Source organism: Capsicum annuum, chromosome 1 (genome assembly GCF_002878395.1).
Source record: "Capsicum annuum cultivar UCD-10X-F1 chromosome 1, UCD10Xv1.1, whole genome shotgun sequence".
In the NCBI taxonomy this organism is placed as follows: domain Eukaryota; kingdom Viridiplantae; phylum Streptophyta; class Magnoliopsida; order Solanales; family Solanaceae; genus Capsicum; species Capsicum annuum.
In genome coordinates, this window is record NC_061111.1 from 75823702 (window position 1) to 75845765 (window position 22064).

Consider the following 22064-nt stretch of genomic DNA (forward strand, 5'->3'; position numbering starts at 1 on the left):
AAAAATCAATGTTTCAAATTTAGGAAGGTTTAAAATAAATTCCTCAAAGTCTTACGATCTTGAAAATGACTAAGTCCCCTACACTTAGTGTAAAATTCATGCCTTGGACCCCTTAAAAATGTAACTAAGGGATAAAACAGGCCTATGATCGTATAGGATATTACAGTGAGCTAGCCTATGAGTTAGCTCTACCTCTAGATTTTACCATTGTTCATTCAATTTTCTATGCTCTATGTTGCAGGGATATATTCTCGATCCTTCCTATGTACTTAGATGGGACTCAATCTAGTTGTATGACTATTTGACCTTTATAGAGGAGTCGGTGCTTATTTGGCTAGTAATGTGAGGTGATTACACACTAGGGAGATTTTTATCATCAAGGTTCAGTAGAGGCACTGCCTAGTAGAGGAGGCCACTTGGGAGATCAAGAGTGATTAGCGGACTCAATGTTCTTACCTTTTCAAGACTTCAGGTATATCTTAATCTTTAACTTTTGGGGATGAAAGATTCTGTAGTAGTATAATTTTCCATATTTATGCTTATTTTCACTGTTCGAGCTTATCCATAGCTGGCCCAAGTTATTTATGAATTATTATAGCTGATAATTCAGTTATCAGATAGTTCATTTGTTTTTATAGCCAATTCCCTATTTAGAAGTATTCACTAATTTCAAATGGCCATCGGGTGACAACTTTTGAAAAACGACGTCGAATGCAAATTCTGACTACACTAGTGGCTCTGGAATGTTGATTTTAGACTAGATAGACTCTGGTTCAGTCCTTGAGGCACTCGAGCACATTCTGACCTATTGACCAAAAAGTTGAGAAACTAGAAATATAGGTGTGGGACCATATTTAGTTGGAAAAACCTTGGATGGAAAATTTAATTATACCACTGCATCTAAAATATCGAATTTAGTGTGGTTACATAGTTTGTTTGCACATATGAGATTTTGAATGAATCCCAAGGGCTTGGAGGGACTTGGAAGTTCCAAGTCTACTGCTTCCAGCTAGTGCATGACAATCGCTAGCCAAGGATTGCAATCACGGTACCATTGACAAGTAAGATAGTAAGATCATAGAGATGGGTGGCATTATAAATTGATGTACAGTCAACAAGTAGGTGCAATCGCACACCTTCTGGTCGTGATAGTGACTTCTAATTACCTGATCTAGGTATATAAATCCCCCTCTTTTCCACAAATTTAGCTTATTTTTATCTTTCCTCTTGAGAGATAAACCCTAAAATAGTGTAAGAGCATAAAACTTTAGTTTTTCAAACCCACAGAACCTTTAGTGCTTGATTTTAGCCCCAATTTAGCTTGGTTTTCACCCATTTTTTAGAGTAATGATACCTTGAGCTTTATATTACAATGGGTTGGTTTTGAAATCATGTATTCTTAAAGTGGGACGCACATGGGATTTTGAGGGAATTTTTGGACTCGAAGCACAATGGTGCAATATGAGTATTGAGTTCTTGTATTGATAAGTAGAATATGCTTTTGATATCTTGGCATCTTTAAGAGGCTTATCAAAAGTGAAAAGCAAAGGTTTAGTGGTTCATTGAGCTTTCTTCGGTGATGAGGGATGGGTTTTAGGTGTTGGATTAATGAAATTCAAGACTTGGTTTTAGTTGAGACATTTAGGCTACTCGACATCGTAAGCTTGAAACTCTAAGCTTGTTCCTCATACATTAAGTGAATTGGACTTTATTTCTCATGTTTAGCATGCGAATGCCTTATATTAATCAAGTAAGATGAAAATTATTTATATATTCATGTTTACGGTAAGTTTGGCCTTAGTTTGTTACACTAATGAAGGTTGCCTTAGTTTCTATTGGACATAGTTAGAATTCTTGAGTAAAATCTCTACCTTAGGACTAATTGTGGTTTGCTTTACATCTAAAAGTGGATTTAGACACCTTAAGCCTAGTTTGGGTAGAAATTTTCTTAAAATGGAACTTGAGAAGTGGACTCTTAACCCACTTTAGGCTATGACACTTGTTAGCTTTGGTAAAACTGCTTACGCTTATTAGATTCTTAGGAATGTATATTGAAGAAATATTAGGAACTCTTGATACTTCATGGTTATTTTGGTTAACAAGAGGGTTGGCAAATATTGATTATGTTATTATTCATGCATATTGATGATAGTATTTATGATATGGACTATATACATATATCTGGTTCAATCATGAATATAGTTATGTTGTTTATTATATATATCTAGTTCAAGTCCGAAGAATGAATATAGCAATAATGATTATATTTCTCAGTTCAAGTCTAGATATTTATTATATTTATTGATTTGAATTTGGCTATTGAATATTTATCGATTCAAGTTTGAATATTGAAAACATATATCGGTTTGAGTTCGGATATGCATATTATGATATTAAGACATACTTTTTATGATTAATAATATTGGGGCATGAAATTGAAGGTAGTAATTTGGCTAAGTTGGAAAATGAGAAAATGGTTAAAATATGGTATGACAAATGGATTCTAGTAATTGAATAGGTTGGTTAATAAGTGATGATTGGCTAATCAACACTAAATAGTGAGCAACAATAGTAAATTTGTTAAATGATGGTAACATTATGGAATGTGAGTAAATTGTGAAATGATGGTTTAATGACAATAAAGGTTAGTTATAATGTTGGATGATTGCTTGTTCTTCTCTTGAGTGTACTCTCCATTCATATGGGAGGCTGTGATGAGTTCTTTACTTTTCTACACTAATTGGCGTATGGGAGTCAATTTTGTAGTTTGTGATTGGTTGTGTGATATTATGTTACGTTATGTTATCATTTTGATTTACTTATTTTTTATGTACAGCGGTGTTGGAGATGATCCAGGTTCATTCATGTACCTTAACTTAGTTATGATATCTTGCATTTGATCATACATATATCATGATTTAGATCACTCGACCGATGATGCCTACTAAGTACCCTTTGTTTTAGTACTCATACTATACTTCTGTACTTTTTTGGTGCAGATCTGAGTATAATCTATCATCATGGATCATTGTTCATGCAGCGACTAATTTTGGAGATAGGGTGAGCTCTTAGAGTTTGAGTCACCTATTTTTCTCTATATTTTTAGTCTTTTGTTTCAATACAGATGTATTGACTATTCTAGACTTTTGAGTCATAATTATACTATTAGATGCTCTTGTACTAGCTTTATTAGATCATGGGATCGGTATCTTTGATTAACTATTTATTTAATCTAGAACCTTTGTTATTTATAAATTGTGTTCTTGAAATTTTGCCTATGTTGGCATTTTCTATCGAATTAACCCATTACGATATCTTTGGGTTATGTTTTGGCTTACCTGCTATTAGGATTTACTAGGTACTATTATGACTCGTAGGTCGGGTCGTGACAGGAGCTCAGTCAGCCCCACCTTATCCTTCTTGTTGATTTTGTGGGCAGCTTCACTGAGGATATTGTGAGGAGGGGAGGAATTTGTGTTTCAATTGTATTAATCCTCGCCACCTGCAGTGAAATTTTTCTATAACTAAAGTTTCCACTGGAGCTGATAAGGTTTTGGTTTCCACTTCTTTAGCTCCTGCACCTAAAGGAGCCACTTCAGGTACCGACACTGATTGGAATTGTCTCTATGTTTTTGCTACTCGTCAAGAATCTGAGGCATCTCTAGATGTTGTCATGGGTATGTTACAACTCTTCTCCCATGATATTTACTGTTTGCTTGATCCGCCTCTACCTAATCTTATATGGCTATACACTTTGGTTTTGGTCCTGACTGTATGCTTTTATTTTGGTCTAGAAAAAAATTCTGACCCCTTTTTTTTTTCTACCCTGGTGGGTAATTCTATTATTGCTAGAAAAATTTATAAGGGTTGTGTGGTGTCCATATTTCATAGGGAGACATTGGTAGATTTGATATAACTTGATATAGTAAATTTTGATGTAATCTTGGTGGATTGGCTTAATTTATGTTATGCTTCTCTAGATTGTAGGATCCAAACCTAACGAACCAGTGATCGAATGGGAAGGAAGTTCCTTAGTACCCAAAGGGACGTTTATTTTTTTGTCTTAAGGCTCAGAAAATGATATCTAAAGGGTGTCTTTATTATCTAGATTGGGTTATGGATTCTAACTTTGAGAGTCCTTCTTTGCAATTTGTCCCTGTGGTTAATGAATTTCTTGAATTTTTTCCTGATGATCTTACTGGAATTTCTCTTGATATAGATATATAGATTTTGGGACTGATCTTCTATCAGATACCCATCCTATTTTTATTCCTCCTTATAGGATGGCTCTGGTTGAACTGAAGGAACTTAAGGAGCTATTGAAAGAAAGATAGGTCTCTTCAGATGTGTATAGTCTATTATTAGTTGAATAAGGTTACAGTGAAAAATAAGTATCCTCTCCCTAGGATTGATGATCTTTTCAACTAGCTTCAAGGTGCTAGATGATTCAATTGTTTGGACTATCATCAGTTGAAAAATAGGGAGGTTGATATTTCTAAAACTACTTTTCAAACCTGGCATAGCCATTATGAGTGTTTCGATTATGTCATTTGGATTTACCAATGCTTCAGTTTCTTTCATAGATCTTATGAATCAGGTGTTTAGGTAGTTTCTAGATTCATTTGTTATAGTCTTCATTATTGATATCTTAGTGTAATCTAAGAGAGAAGGATCATACCAATCACCTTCAAATTATGTTGCAGACTCCTAAGGACAAGAAATCATATGCAAAATTTTCAAAGTGTTAATTTTTGCTAAGTTTTGTGACCTTTCTTAGGCATATTTCCTCTAGTGAGGGGATCATGGTAGATCCACAGAAAGTTGAGGTAGTTAAGAAGTGGCCTAGACCTATGACTCTAACTAACATTAGGAGCTTCTTTGGCTTGGCTGGGTATTATAAGAGGTTATAGACAGTTTCTCATCAATTGTTGTTGTACTGATGATGTTAACATAGAAAAAGGTTAAGTTTTTGTGTTTCGATGCCTGTGAGGGTAGTTTTGAGAAGTTTAAGGATAAGTTGACTTCTACGCCTATTTTTACCTTGCCCAAGGGTACTGATGGGTTTGTTGTGTCTTATGATAAATCTCGTATGGATCTAAGTTATGTTTTTATATAGCATGGTAAGGTTATGGCCTATGCTTTGAGGAAGCTTAAGGCTCATGAGAGGAATTACCTTACTCATAAGTTAGAGTTGGCAGCTATGGTCTTTACTTTAAAAATTTGGCATTATTATCTGTATAGGGTGCATATGGATATTTACTCAGACCATAAGAGCTTACAGCATGTGTTTATGCCGAAGGAATTAAATCTTAGGTAGAGGCAGTGACTGGAATTGATTAAAGATTATGACATGTGTTTGCACTACTATCTAGGTAAAGATAATGTTGTTGCTGATGCTCTTAGCAGGTTGTCTATGGGGATGTTATCTCACATTAATTAAGAGAAAAGAGCGTTGGTGAAGGATATTCTTTATTGGCTAACTTGGGATTTTGTCTTTTAGACTTTGAGGATGGAGGAGTGATTGTTCAGGAAGTGGTTAAATCATCTCTTGGTGCTGAGGTGAAGGCGATGCAGGTTTTGGATATCATACTTATGCAGATTAAGGGTGATGTGGGAAAACAAAAAAGTTATGACTTTTGATATTGGGGGAGATGGCATCTTGAGATATCAAGGTAGATTGTGTGTTCCGAGTGTTAATGGGTTGCTCGAAAGAATCTTGGTTATAGATCATGAGTCTATATAGATAGTTTATCTAGGTTCAACTAAGATATATCCTAACTTGAAGGAAATCTACTGGCAAAATAATATAAAGAGAGATGTGTCAAACTTTGTGGCTAAGTGTATGGTTTGTCATCAAGTCAAGGTTGAACATCTGAGGTCTGGTGGCATATCTTAAGAGATAGAGTTGCCCATGTGGAACTGGGAGATGATTAATATGGATTTTATTATGGGTATTCTATGGTCTCGCTGTCAGTACAGTTCTATTTGGGTCATTGTGGATAGAATGATTAAGTCTGCTCACTTTTTACCCGTGAGGACTAACTATTATGGAAAGGCTTAAGCTAAATTGTTCAACCAGGAAATAGTTAAGTTGCATGGAGTGACTTTGTCTGTCATTTCAAACTGAGGTACGCAGTTTTCTTCTCACTTCTGGTATTCATTTCAGAGAGGTTTGAGTACTCAGGTGAACCTTAGCACCATTATTCACCCTCAAATGGATCGACAAGAGAAACGTACCATTCAAACATCGAATAATATACTAAGGTCCTGTGTAATTGACATTAAATTTTAAAGGTAGTTGGGTGGACCATTTGCCTCTTATTAAATTTTCTTATAACATTAGTCGTCATTCTATCACTCAAATGGATCTTTTTAAGTCTCTTTACTATATGAGGTGCAGGTCTCCTAGTGGATGGTTTGAGGTAGGTGAGACTAGGTTGTTTGGAATTGAATTGTATCACCAAGCCATAGAAAAGGTAAAAGTGATTAGATAAAGACGTACGACTACTCAAAGTCGCCAAAAGTCTTAAGCGGATGTAAGGTGAAGAAAGTTAGAGTTTGAAGTTAGTAGCTGGGTGTTCTTAAAGGTTTCTCCTATGAAAAGAGTCATGAGATTTAGAAAGAAGGGGAAGCTCAGTTCCATTACATTAGTCCGTCTCATATTTTATAGAGAATTGGGAATATTGCTTATGAGTTAGATCTACCAGCGAGTTTGGCTTTGATTTATCATGTCTTCCATATGTCTATACTTTAAAAGTGTGTTGGTGATCCTTCTTTGATAGTGCCAGTTCAAGATGTTGGTGTTACGAATTATTTGTCTTATGAGGAAATCCTAATTGAGATATTAGATAGGCAAATTCGTAGACTGGGGACAAAAGATGTTGCTTCGGGGAAAATTCTTTAGAAAAATGAAAAGGTGGAAGAAGCTAGGTTATATGAAGTACTGATAAGGAGCAACTAAACTGTGAGGGACCAAGTTCGTGGACGTGTGAGGTACAATACAACTGGCACGCTTCATCTTCACAGTTTTGTCCTCTTGTGTAACAAACCTATAGGTGCTATTATGTACTGACTTGGATAGCTGGTCCAATGCTATTCCAGACCTTATCATCACTCAACTATAAAAGAAAATAGATGCCTCTTCATGAAATTATTTTGCAATTGTAAAGAGTGAAGTGAAGCAGCAAAAACCTAGTTCCAAAACTGCTCAAGTTCTTAGTTGTTTATGTGAGCTTAAATTGAAATTGTTCTTGAGTGTTGATTTGTAAAAGAAACTACTCATTTTATAAGAGTAGTTTTTTCTTATTGAGAGAGCTGCTTAGGTAGAGTTACCCAAGCTTATTGTTGATAGTTAATCGGTAGAGAGAGTCCTTGGTAGAATATCAAGATAAGCTTATAGTAGAGTTACTACTAGCGAAAGGAGCCTATAGTTAGGCTAAAATCTAGACTGTAATCAGGAGGTTGATTATAGTGAATTTCTTTGGTACTTGTGAGGGAAAGCCATGGTTTTTCCCTTCCTGGGTTTTCACATAAAAATCTTGTGTTGTTATTTTCTTGCACTACCTTTTTTTCAGCATCTTATAGTTGCTTTCCTATTCTTTCACTTTTGATTGACTCTGAGGGACCTGGTTCCTCATGTGTAGTTCAAACCCCAAGGGTTCCAATAATTGGTATCAGAAGAAGTTCACTCTAAAAGGTTCATAGCTAGAGTGTTCAGGTTGTCATGGCTACTATAACTGAACTAGGGGTGGAAATAAGAGAAGCAAAAAGGAAAAGACTCCTGACCTTGAAGGCTCTAAAATCTGACCTAAGTGAAGAAGACAGTGAAGTTGCACTTTTGGCAACAAAGATTATTAGAGTTATAAAAAGGGCCGATAAACTTAGCAATAAGAAGGAACAAAATCCTAAAAAATCAAGAAAAAAATGCCATAAGTGGTATAATAAATAAGGTGTTAACCACATAGGAAGACTCCTCAAATAAATCTGAGAAAGACAAGGAGGATGGAGGTGGTTTCAAGCTAAAATATGATGAAAAGGGAACAATTTCAGGATCCTGTAGTTCACTAATGGCCACTAATAAAGATAGAGAATAATGTGATAGAAAAGGGGGATGACAACCAAAACTGGTTTATAGATAGTGGTTGTTCTAAACACATGGCTGGGAGGGTTAATTGTTTTCTCACTCTCAAGACATTTCAAAGGAGCGGTGTGTCTTTTGGAAATGGCAAAAAGGCTTACATCCAAGGTGTTGGAAAAATTAGAAAATTACCTCATCATGCAATAGAAGACGTGTATTATGTGAATGGGATAAGGTACAATCTTCAAAGTGCCTCAAATCTGTGACAAGGGAAATAAGTTAAGATTCACATCTGATAGATGCATTGTATCAAGCATGAAATTTGGAAAGATTATTCTCAAGGTCATAAGAATCAAGAACATGTACGTAGCTGATCTTGAGCCTGTGACTGATAGGGAATTAACGTGTTTAAGTGCACAAAGTAAAGATGCTAATCTGTGGCACAAAAGATTAGGGCATGTGAGTTCCTCATTGCTAAACAAGTTGATTTCAAGGGACCTGGAATGTGGCCTACTAAAGCTGAAATTTCTAGACAACAAGGTTTGTGATACGTGTATTAAAGGTAAACATACTAGATCCTCGTTCAAATTAAAGAAGCAAGCAAGTACCTCCAAACTCCTTGAAATACTTCACATGGATTTATGTAGACCCATCAAAGTCCAAAGTAGAGGGGGAAATAAACATGTTTGTTATTGTTAATGATTATTCAAGGTTCACCTAGACAATGTTTACAAGAACCAAGGATGAAAAACATGGGGTTCTTATGGCTTTTGCCAAGAAAATCCAAGTGAGGCTAAATTGTAAAATTATTGAATTTAGGTCTGATCATGGAAATGAGTTTGACAATTCTCAAATGGATGAATTTTGTGATGGGCATGGAATAAGCACAACTTTTATGCTCCCAAAACTCCACAACAAAATAGAGTTGTTGAAAGGAAAAATATAGCTCATATAGAGATTGCTGGGACTATGCTAATTGATAATGGTCTTCTAAAGAATTTTTGGGCTGAAGTAGTCAATACTGCTTGTTATATGACTAACAAGTGTTTAATTATATCACTTCTATATAAAAATCCACATGAGCTGGTATTTAATAGAAAGCTTTTAGATGAAAATGTATTGTGCTAAATATTGGGAAGAGAGAATTTGGAAAATTTGATTCCAAGAGTGATGAAGTTGTGTTTGTAGTCTACTCCTCAACTAGAAAGGACAATAGAGTGTTTAATAAAAGAACTCTATGTATTGAAGAAATTATTCATGTGATCTTTAATGAGTCAGGAAGTCAAATGAACATTAGAGATGGTGAATGTTCAGAAGATGAAGAACTCATTCCTGTTCAAAGGGATGTTATTACTGAAGATGATAATTGAGGGATCATTAATGCAGATAAGAGTGATGATGGTGATGATGATCCAGGATCTCAGCAATAAATTCCAGCTTCACTAGAAGAACAACCAGAGAAAGCCAGTCATAATTCACAGGGACCTAGTCTTATTGGTATTAGTCTCAGAAGATAAAATTGGAGACACAAGTCCTTTCATCCCCTTGAGAACCTAACTACACCCTTTCAAAGAGGAGTCCAAACAAGAGCTCAGGACAAGAGTGCTATGGTATTTTAAAACTTTTTTCCAAAATTGAGCCTAAGAATGTAAAAGAGGCCGTGAAAGATGCTGATTTGATTAATGCAATGCAAGAAAAACTGCATCAATTTTAAAAAAGCAAAGGTTGGAATCTGGTCCTTAGGTCTGTTGACAAAATAATTATTGGGAACAAATGGGTGTATATAATTAAGCAAGATGAATATGGAACTATCAACAAAAATAAGACAAGGTTGGTTGTTAAAGGTTATGACTAGGAAGAAGGGATTGACTATGATGAGACCTTTGCCCCTGTAGCAAAGATAGAAACAATCAAAATTCTTATTGCATTTACTGTATACATGGGGTTCAAACTATTTCAGATGGATGTTAAAAGTGCCTTCTTGAATGGAAATCTAAAAGAACAAGTATATGTCAGACAGCCTCTTGATTTTGAAAATACAGATTTTCCTTGTCATGTACTTAAATTGGACAAAGCTCTTTATGGGTTGAAGTAAGAACCAAGGGCTTGGTATGAGAGACTTTCAAAGTTTCACCTGAAAATGGATTTAAAAGAGAGAAACTAGACAATCTCTATTCTTAAAGACCAGAGGTAGCAGTCTATTAATTATTCAGATATATGTTGATGGCATAATCTTTGAAGCTACTTTTGAATCCATGTGTGTAGAATTTACTAAGCTGATGGGAAGTAAATTTGAGATGAGTATGATAGATGAATTGAGTTTCTTTCTAGCTCTCCAAATTAGTCAAACTTCTCAAGGGACAATGATTTTCCAGGAGAAGTATATCAAGAAGCTACTAAAGAAGTATAACATGGGAGATCCCAAGACAATTGATACCCTGATTAGAACTAGCTCAAAAATGGACAATGATGAGTTAGGTCCTTGAGTGAATGAAACATGTATAGAGGGATTATTGGATACTTATTATATCTCCCTGCAAGTGGTCCTGCCATTATTTTTAGTGTAGGAATGTGTGCTAGATTTTAAGCATGCCCAAAGGAGTCTCATCTGAAAGCTAAAAAAAATTCTTAAGTATCTAAAAGGGACAGGAGACCTGGTCCTATGCTATCCATCAGGAGACAGTTTTGATTTAGTGGGATATGTTGATGCTGACTATGTTAGATATTTAGTAGATAGAAAAACAACCTCAGTAATGGCACATTTTCTTGGCCCGTCCTTAATTTTGTGGGGTTTGAAGAAGCAAAATTCAGTTTCTTTATCTACTGTTGAGGCTAAATATTTTGTTACAGCTTTTTACTGTGCACAACTTCTATGGATCAAGCAGCAATTGAAAAACTTTGGTATTGTCTTATATACCATCCCTCTAATGTATGACAAGAAAAGTGATCTAAACATGGACAAGAATCTAGCGTAGCATAAAAGGACTAAGAACATTGATGTGAGGCATCACTTCCTAAGAGACAATGTTAAGAAAGGGGCTATCTGCATGAAATTCTAAGAGACTAGGATCAGATAGCAGATATATTTACTAAGGCATTTCACAAGGAATAATTTATTCAGAACAGACTGAGGTTAGGCCTGATCAAAATGACCTAATCTACCATGTGAATCAATAGTTCTCCATAAAATTAGCTATGATCAGGAGATGGGTATTCATGGTAAAGTAGGTATGTGTTAGTCTAACTCAATATCATACCTTTTTAGGTATACACCTATGAGAACAGCCTTAGAACAAAATAGATAAAGTATGAACAAATGTGATAAATTACTCAAAGAAAAAGAGGGACCTGGTCCCATCTCTCAGGTTAGTATTATAAATGTGCATGTTGTTCTACTTGTTCTATTAAAAAAGGCCATATTATCTCTCCCTATGTTTGAAAAATTGTTAGGCAAAATTGAAATCAATCTCATATTTGCATTAACCCTATGAACCCTACTCAACTCAGACATTCAAATCATCCAAATATAAATCTTTTTTTCACTTACTCTTCTATTGAAGATTTTTTTCCTAAAGTATATTCCTTCTTTGACAATGAAAATGGATGTTTGGATGGTCTAAAGAACAAAATATCAAACTGAAATAAAATAAAATTCTATTAAAAAGAACTAGATTTCTAAGGGACCTGGTCCCAAGAAGAAAAAAATTATGATGATAAACCTAGAAGAGCTTGTAAAAGAAAAAACAAAAGACAGATGTAAGAAAATAAAAATTGATGAGTGCTAGTATATTCCTTTCTTATGATTGCATTATTATTATGCATGATTATTTTATGTCTTTCCATTTGTATTAAAAACCATGAGTATGATAGTATTTAAATCCTTATAGTGTAGTAGTGAGGTCTTAAAATAACAACAAGATGATATAGGTGTGCTTTGATATGACCTCGTGACTATATGTCTATATACCTATATATATCTAGCTATATAAAGCTATGATACTATCGTAGATCCTTTCCTTAGTTTTTCATATTGTATAGTCATTTCTTTGCTCTGTATATTATTACATATCTTTCTTTCCCTCTTTATTTATTCATTGACATGGGATATATGGTGTAGCATTGATGTGTATTGAATGTAGATGGAATAAGATAGTTCACCCTGATACTTCCTTAGTTTTATTGTGTTAGACTCTTGGACATGAACAGGATAATTATCCTTATTATCTCATTGACTTGTCATATGATTTATGGACTCTTGGGTGTAGTTTTTATTCTATTTATATGATGTATATATTAGCTTTATCTTTGGAGTTCAGTTGGCAGTAGCCTACTGAGTACCATTCATTTGGTACTCATACCACACTTCTACAACCTGCAAATCATAATATGGGTTATCACTGTTGATGTGTGCATCGTGTGGAGCATCCCTAGTTCAAAGACTTAGAGTAATCTCCTAACATTTGGAGTATTATTTATCTCATTCTTATGTATTAGACTAGTCTCTAAGTTGTATTCGGCGATAAGTTGTATTAGTGTATTTCTCTTGATATTTAACTTTTGTACTCTTTTTATATTAGAAGATCGTGTATTGGTGCCACTAGGTTTTGGGATTTTTCTATGTATTAATCATTATTTCATATATTCCATATTCACTTCCTTATATTATTGAGTAGTCCATTACTAGCCATTCTGGACTACGAGTTGGTTTACCTATTGGTAGGTTATGGTAGGCGCCATCACGACTTAAGGAAATTGGGTCATGATAAATTGGTATCAGAGCCTAGGTTTTATTGGTGTATTCGTACAAGAGCTAAGTGTTAGTAGAGTTCTGTGGATAGGTACGAAGATGTTCGTAACCTATCTTCGTGAGGTTACAGTGAAATTTAAGGAAATTCACTTCTTGACTCTTTATTATGTGTTCATATTCTTATGAACCTCAAAAGCATTCTTTGATTCTACTTTATCCCCAAAGGATGATTTGATACTATTGACAAATGTGGAGGAGGCTTCAACACGTATTTTTTAAGTTTCAATGCAGCATCGGACTAGAGAGTCAGAGATAGATATCAAAAATCCTTAGTAGCAACCAAAAGAGATTTTAGAAGAGTCTTTATCAGACGTGTAGTATGGTATGGTTCTTCAAGCTATGATGACTATTCTGGATTATAAGGGGTGGTATCGGGAAGTCTTCTAGGATCTTGGTTTGGCTGTTTTGTGATGAGACACTAATTCAGAGAATGACCCTAGTATTAGATAGGTGATCAACTAGAGTTAGCCTTATTACCTGCCAGCCTAGAGTTCCTAAGACGGGCTATGATTTTAAAAGTTTGGACATAATTTTGTGAATTTTTCTCAGCGTCAGCTGGCAATCCATTTGGGCTCAGTCTGTGTTCTCTCCATATTGATACTTCAAGAAGTGCTACAACCGTAGAGAGACCGACTACTAGTCTAGGGAGTGTCCCTTACATGAGATTCTAGTCATTTATCTTAGTTAGATCTGCTTGTGATATTGTGAAATCTCCAATTAGAGATGGTGCACTTGGCGCCTCAATTAATGATTCGGTCAGTCGATCCAATTTAAAACCGTTCAGATTTATTTTCCCTATGCCTATCAGTCATGTGACGATGAATGTCACTACGATTTGTGTGCTTCTATTTATCGTGTTTATCTCTTATTATGTGCATTAGGGTTTTCATACCCATTGATAATTATAAGTCTTAATGAATTTATATTGGTCGTTATGTGCCTTATTGCTGAATTTATGATTATGTCGCTACTTCATGGTTTATTTTTTTTAGTAGTGGATGGAGTAGATATATATTAATGTTTTTCCCCTATGGGAGTGGTTTTGGATTCAAGTTACATTTATCTTGGCACATTAGCCTTGTTGTGGCCCTTGAGTGGTACATATATTAATATTTATTTTGGTACCGCCTGTTCAATATGTTGATATTGATATTGTTGTTTCTATTGCTACCACTATGTGAGGTTATTGATATTACTTGATGTTATTGCTAGATGTTGTTATATGTTGAATTTGATTCTGGCTGGGTAGCTGTATAGACTAATGTTATCTAGTTAGACTTTCATTTTCTTGTAATACTATTTGGTGGCTTGAGTAGATATAGCCTGATTTGGTGATTTCTTTCCCCTAACATGATGAGGTTGATTGTGTTTTCTCTTTGTTAGTTGTATTAGATTGATTTTGGGGATGTGTTGTGGTATCGAAGGCAAGTGGAATTCCATGGTTTTTATGGATTTTAAGTCGAACATTTACTTATGTTTCCTATTTTTGAGTTTGAAATCCTTAGACTTGCCTCCTGGGTTGTGAAGGATTTTATTTTGGCTATCTCTTTCGATATAAACCATTTGTGAGATAGACCAGTTTGAGGTTCATTCTTCGTTTGTGTCTATCTCATCATTCAATAGTAATTTTGATACTGATGTTGAGATGTCATGGATTTATCTCATAGGTATGTTGGGTTTATTCCCTCATGACGGATTGTCTTGTTGTTAGTGTGAAGATTGGATACTCCTTTATCATTGTGATATGGTTTTGTCTAGTGGAGTTGGAAAGTTAGAGGCAGGTGGCCTTTTTTGTGATCGTTTTTTAAGTTGGCAAATTAGAAACTCTTTAGATCAAGTTGTTGGTACTTTCGTGGGTCTCGACTTTGACCCTAGTTTTGAGATTGATATTTCTTATTTGATGATATGCTTCTTGGGTGGATTTAGGAAATCCCCATTTCAGCATTTATTTGTCCTAGTGTGGCTTGGTGGAGTGATTATCCTCGATGATATAAGCCTGTGGCTATTTCTTTGCCTAGATAGAGTATTGCATTGGTTAGTTCCGATCTTAAGTTGCATTTATTTGAGTTCCTAAAGTTTTTGCCTTCACTGGTATGGTTTTCATCCTTGAGAAGTTTTGAGTATATTTGGATAGTTCATGCCCTCCAGTGGATAGGAGTGGGTTATATGCATTTTCAGCCAGGGATTTGTCCTTTGGCATGACTCCTATTTTGCGACAATGTTTTATTTCGTCCACCTGATATAAAGTTGGTTGCTTGTGTTATCAGTTAGTATTTATCCCTGTGGTGATTTTGCTCTCTAGATATGATATCGACTATGGCTTGGTATGATTTAACTCGAATATATCAAATTTTGGATACCAGAGTCAGTTTGAGATAGTTGACAGTGATATAGCCTTATTGGCCCAGTTTTGGATTTTGACTCCTTGGAATGGTAATTTGGAATCTGATAGATTAAGAGCATTAATTCCTACCCGTTGTTAGTTTCGATTTAGATATTTGAGATTGAGCGGTTCAGCCTTGGTGTTGAGATTTTAGCTTGGTGTTGTAGAGCTATCATGCAGCCTTCATTTTGGACTTGTTTCAGTTCGAGTTACATTTATAGGCTAGTTGAGCCTACTCTATGGTTCTTTATTCGGTCTTCTAAACTTCGGTTAGATTATAGTTGATAAATGTTTAGATGATAGCCCATAGGTCCCGTGGTGGTTATTTCAATTTTGACCTCAAGTTTCAGTTTTATTTGGATATTTTGGATGATTTACTTAGTGAAAGTAATATACTCGAGTTGGTTCAGTATGATGGATGAGACATCCTGGAGTGCAATGTTCAGTTATGAGTAGTTATACCTTGGATTTTGAGATTTCAGTTTGATTTTCATCCGGACTAGTTACAGCATTGGTATAGATTGCATTATGATTATCTCTATTTATATGCCTAGATAGAGCCTTATCAGCTTATTTCTATGTTTGCCTTATAGACTTTCAGTGGTTCAGCTTCACTTCTTTGACTTCTCCATGATGAGACTATGTGGAGAGACTCATGTGATTTTCCTCCTGTCTTGGAGTAGATAGCAGGTGTAAAACTGGTAAAGGAAGGTTATTTTCGGATTTAGAGTCAGTTTTATAACTCATCTCTTGGTTTGCTTTTGCCTTGGATAAGCCTTTATTGATTTATGTGGATATAGAGATGGTAACAGCATGATATGATTCAGATGTGCGTGCATTAGCCTTTTTAATTCAGTTGGAGGCCAGTTAGCGGTAAAGTTAGGTTGGCTATTTTGGAAGTAGAATGAGAGTGTTGGTTGAAAAAGGGATACTTGTGGCAAAATCCCTTGCAAGTGGTTTCTCTCTTATGAGGTTATCTTGGAAGTCATGCTTGGAACATGAGGGCCCAGTACCTCATCCTTTCGAGCTTTTGAGATTCTTTCTACCCATTGACTTTTGGGGACAAAAGTCCTTTTAAAAGTGGATATTGTAATGACCCTTTAGGTCATTTTCTATATTTATGCTTATCTGCACCATTTGAGCTTCGCTATAGCTACCCCAAGTCATTTATGACTTGCTGGTACCGATGGTTCGGTTACCGGGTAGGTCGTTTGGTTTTTAAAGTCAATTTCCTATTTAGAAGTCTTCGTTAGTTCAAAATGGCCACCAGGCAAAAACTTCAGCGAAATGATCTGAAATGCAAATTTTGACTGTGCCAAAAGATCCATAATATCGATTTTAGTCTAGGTATACCTTTGTTTTGGGTCCCACTGCACCCAAGCTCATTTTGACCTATTAGTTGAAAAGTTAAAAATTGGAAGGAATAGGTATGGGACCCACATTCAGTAAAAACAACCTCGGATGGAAACTTTGACTTCACTATCTCATTTGGAACGTCGAATTTAGGCTAGGTGTCCCTTGTTTCCGATCATAAGGCTCCCAAACTTATTTTGGGCTATTAAGTGGATTTTTATGAAAAACGATGAAAATATAGGTGTGGGCCCCACTTTTTGCCTAAACGATCTCCTATGAAAGTTTTGATGATTCCAATGGATTTGAAATGTTGTTTACACTCAAAATTCACTATTGGATCATGTTATTTATATTCCGTATGAGTTCGTAGGGTTAAAAATTTATTTTTCAATTTGTTGTCATCTAGTGCAACCACGATCGCGGCTAAAATTGTGTGATCGTAAGAGCATGATCGTGGCCATTGTTACCGCGATAGTGGCACCTAGAACCTGTAGGGGATATATAAAGGTCCCAAGATGCGTTTGGACCATTTTCCCTTCACCATTTAGACCTAGAAACCCCAGAATGAGTGTAATAACTCAAAATTGGTCATGGGGGTGACTTGGGAGCCTAATTATCATCTTGTATCGCGATTATTTTCAAGATTAAGGTAAGAATTCCTTTAATTCATGCTTGAATTTCTTAGTTTGGATCCAAAACCTCAATTTAGCTTAGGGCTTTATTTTAGCCCAAAGTATGCTTAGTTTTCACCCATTGTTTGAGGGTTAGGATTCCTTGTTCATGTGTGAACATTGGGTTGGCCTCGAAAACTCATTTTATGTATGTGGAACCTACTTGGGCTTTTGGTGTCATTTTTGGACCCGATGCACAATAGTGCAATATGGGTATTGTTAGATTCATATTGATAAGTAGATTATGGTTTTGTTAGTGTGATGACACTTTGGGGATTTTGAAGTAAGTTGAGTGTATGATGCATGATTTGGGATTTTGCGGTTCGGCTTTGAGGTAGGCTTTTGTCTACTCTTCTTTATGGATGATGTATGATATATATTGCGTATGAATATGAAGGTTAAGATTCATTATGGATAGAATGACTTAGTATTGAATATATATATATATATATATGTATGTATATATATAAGTTTGGGGATTAGATGGGGGTTTTGACTCGTATTTTGAATTACTTAGATTCCTTTTAGAATCCTACGGACTTCTCCCTAGTTTTGAATCATGATTGGTATATTTAGCCTTTTGGGGCTAGTGTGGTAGTCTTGAACCCATAAGTTGGATAGAGTTGACTTGAGTGCCCTTATTTCTAGTCAAAGTTGCTATCTTAGGCTCAAATATGGATTACTTGACATCTAGAAGATAAACTAGATACCTTAGCCTAGTTTGGGGCATAGTGTGCCTAATTATGAAAGATGTGGATTAGAAGTGGGATCATCCGGCCCACTTAGGCCTAAGCTTGTGCTAAGTCTTGTGGACTTAATTGCGGATGTTAGAAATAAATGAGGCGAGTAAACCTTAGAATGAGGTTACTTCATAACTTGGTGACTTGTATTGACGTTCGGATTGTGATTTTTGAGTTATGGTTATGATACTCCTTATGGAAGTGATATTGGGAATTTAGTGATAATATTCCTTCTAGATACGTTATGTGGCCTATAGAGATGCTATTTCCTCTTAGACTTGATGATTAGCCTATTGAATTAATATTTTCTTTAGTCATGATTATTGGACCTATAGAGACAATATTCCTCTTGGATATATATAATTTGGCCTAAAGAAGTGATATTCCTAGTAGTAATGATGCATGACCTATAGATATAAGATATCCTAGAGATGATTACATACTTATTAATATTATGCCACCTATATGTGAGATGAGTAGAGATAGGCTATGACTTATAAATATGATTGTTAATATGAGTTCTGAATATGAATATGGGCCTAAGGTCGTGATTATGATGTTGAGATTATTCCAGATAAATTAATGAGCCACGGGCCGCGCTATGACATTGATTGAATATCTGAGAAGCTTTTGTCATTATAAATGATGTGATTACAGTTTATGAATATATATGTTTGTATGTACATCTCTCCGGTATGGGATGGAGAAAGATGCAGTATGATGCTTATTATTCCACTAATTTAATATTGGTGATGGCATGCATAGATTGGTACATTCATGATTATTATATCGGTAATTGATGTGATTCTAGTTGAAATACGATCTTATGACTGTTCTTCCTAATTAAGGATTAAGCTAAGTGATGGCTAGATGTCCTTTAGGTGGCTATAGTACTTGATGGCTAGAAATCTAAGGTACTAGCTAATGAACCTTGCTTAGTAGAGATATGGTAACTAGCAATGATTGATATGTGGCTAATAATGATGTTGAATAGTTGATAAACGAGAATTAGTTGGTAAACGATTGTTAGTTAATGAAGGATGTTAGTTAATAAAGAATGGTTAGATGATAAATAGTAAATTGTTGACAATTATGATTAACAGATATAGTATGATTAGTTGATAAATAATGAATGGTCAATAAATGGCGGTTTTGGTCTAGTGATGAACCTTAACTAGATGTTAGATGTTGGCTATTTAATAATTAGTGGTTAGTTGCTATCCCGTGAGTAAGGGAAATGTTTAGGCTAATAACTAGAGGTTATATGATGACTAGTGTGACTATTGATTATATTGTAATAAGTGTTGGTTAACTGAGAGAAAATGACCAAAAAATCTCCTAACCTTTACCCCAAATTTCGACTACACACCTATACTTTGCGGGGGTCCTATAACCCCCCTGAACATTTTAAAAATGAAATTATTACACCCCTAAAGGCTTATGTGGAAAAGAGAGTGTATCTTACTCTCTTTGAGAGAGTGAGTGATCCAAAATATTTAAAAAAAAATTATTTTTTACGTTTCTTTTTAATATATATATATATATATATTAATTTCTTTCTTCTTCATCACATATCTCCATCCCCAAAATACTCTCTCTCATAAAATAAAAAGCTTCAACAACTTTTCAATGGCTATCATGGCCAAAATCACTCCATCACCATTCCACTAATGCTGCCAACGTCATTTCCACCGTCTCCACCATTTGACAACTTCTTCACTTTCCTCCATTTTTCTCCCTATATAAATCTTCAACTTTTTCTTTTTTTTTCATTGTCCAATTTTTTCAAAATCTTGTCAAAATTTCAAGAATTAGGAATCTAACATCAAAAAAATTAAGAATCTTTAAGACAACATTATATTATCAATACCATGTAATTTTTCACCACACTTCAATCCAAGCCAAACTTCTAATTCAAATTATGAATTTCATCTCACCCACCACCACCCCCATTAGTCGTCGTTGCCACCGCCACCCCCACCCCCATTAGCTATCATCGCCACTGCTGCCCCCACCCACATTAGTTGCCACCACCACCACCACCACCCCCATTACCTGCTATCGACACTACCACCCCTACCCTTATCCCATTTTTATCAAATTTAGGGTGAAATTAAGAAATAAAGAATAAAATTCAATTATATGTGAGAGATTGTTGGAAATTTAATTACCTTTGTTTACCTAATTTTATTCAATGATATAGATTAGATGATGAATCAATAATATTGATATTTTGTTTGGTCAGAATGATGAAATTTTAATTTGGGTTTGTAAAATTGAAAATGGTGGATGATAAGGGGAAATAATACCTAAAAATTTTAAAAACATTGACTGGTTAAATGCGTGGATTTCACCCTTCAATGAAGATGTGGTTATGGCTTTTTAGGGGTGTAATAATTCCATTTTAAAATAGTTCAGGGAAGTCATAGGACCCCCACAAAGTATAGGTGTAGTTGGAATTTGGGGTAAAAATTGGGGGACTTTTGATCATTTTCTCATTAACTAATTACGAGTAGTTGGAAAGTGTTGAATAGATAGATATTCTATGGTGATATGATTATGTTTATGAGTATTTTAATATATGTTATTCGGTACTAACTATTATGATGATATTGATATCCGGCAAGGCCGGAGGATACTGTTGTGATGATGCTCATACTCGGGAAGGCCAGAGGATATATTGATGATATGTTGATACCCGGCAAGGTTGGAGGATATATTGATGATTTTTGATAGACGGCAAGGCCGAAGGATATATTGATGATATGTTGATCCCCGGTAAGGTCAGAGGATATATTGATTATATGTTGATACCTGGCAAGGTCGGAGGATTCTATTGATGATATGTTGATACCCAGCAAGGCCGGAGGTTGACTACGATGATGATAGTCCTGATGAGGATAGTTATGATAAGCTGTGATATTGATTGTGTACTTTGCATTCATTCCTGCATGCACATCGCCTATCACCAGTATGCACCTATATTTATCAGCCAGTATGGGATGGTTGCATAGATATGGGTGAAGAATATGCCTTGTGCTATTGTATGTTGATTGGACCTTCCGAGCCTGGGGTGGTGGGGGTACACATAAGCTCGGCTAGGTATTTGGTTGTCTGGAGTAGCGGATTATTCACGTTGTTATTGATATTGTTTTTGTCATGTTATGATTATTATTACAGCTAGCTTATGGCAGATTGGTCATTGATCCGATAGCGAGATTTAAGGTATGTCTTCGGCCTCTCCTATCTTATGATTGCATTATTATTATGCATGATTATTTTATGTCTAGCCATGTGGATTAGAATATTTAAGTATGATAGTATCTAAATCCTTATAGTGTTGTAATGAGGTCTTAAAATGACAACAAGATGATATAGGTATACTTTAAGATAACCTCATGATTATATGCATATCTACCTATACATATCTAGCTATATAAATCTATGATACTATCGTATATCCCTTTCTTTGTTGTACATATTGTATAGTCATTTCTTCGCCTTGTATATTACAACATATCTTTTTTTCTCTCTTTATTCGTGCATTAACATGGGATATATGGTATAGCATTAACGTATATTGAATATAGCTGGAATAAGTTGTTCACCCTGATACTTCCTTAGTGTTATTGTGTTAGACTCTTGGACATAAACAGGATAGTTGTTCCTTATTATCTTATTGACTTGTCATATGATTTATGGACTCTTGGGTGTACTTTTCATTCTATTTATATGTTGCATATATCTGCTTTATCTTTGGAGCTCATTTGGTAGTAGCCTACTGATACTACACTTCTGTAGATCATAGTACGGGTTATCGCCATTGATGTGTACATCATGCTGAGCAGCCCTAGTTTAGAGACTTAGAGTGAGCTCCTGATGTTTGGAATATTACTTATCTCTTTCTTATGTATTAGAGTAGTCTCTAAGTTGTATTCGTAGATAAGTTGTATCAGTATATTTCTCTTGATATTTAACTTTTGTACGTTTTTTATATTAGAAGCTCTTGTACTGATGCCACCAGGTTTTGGAA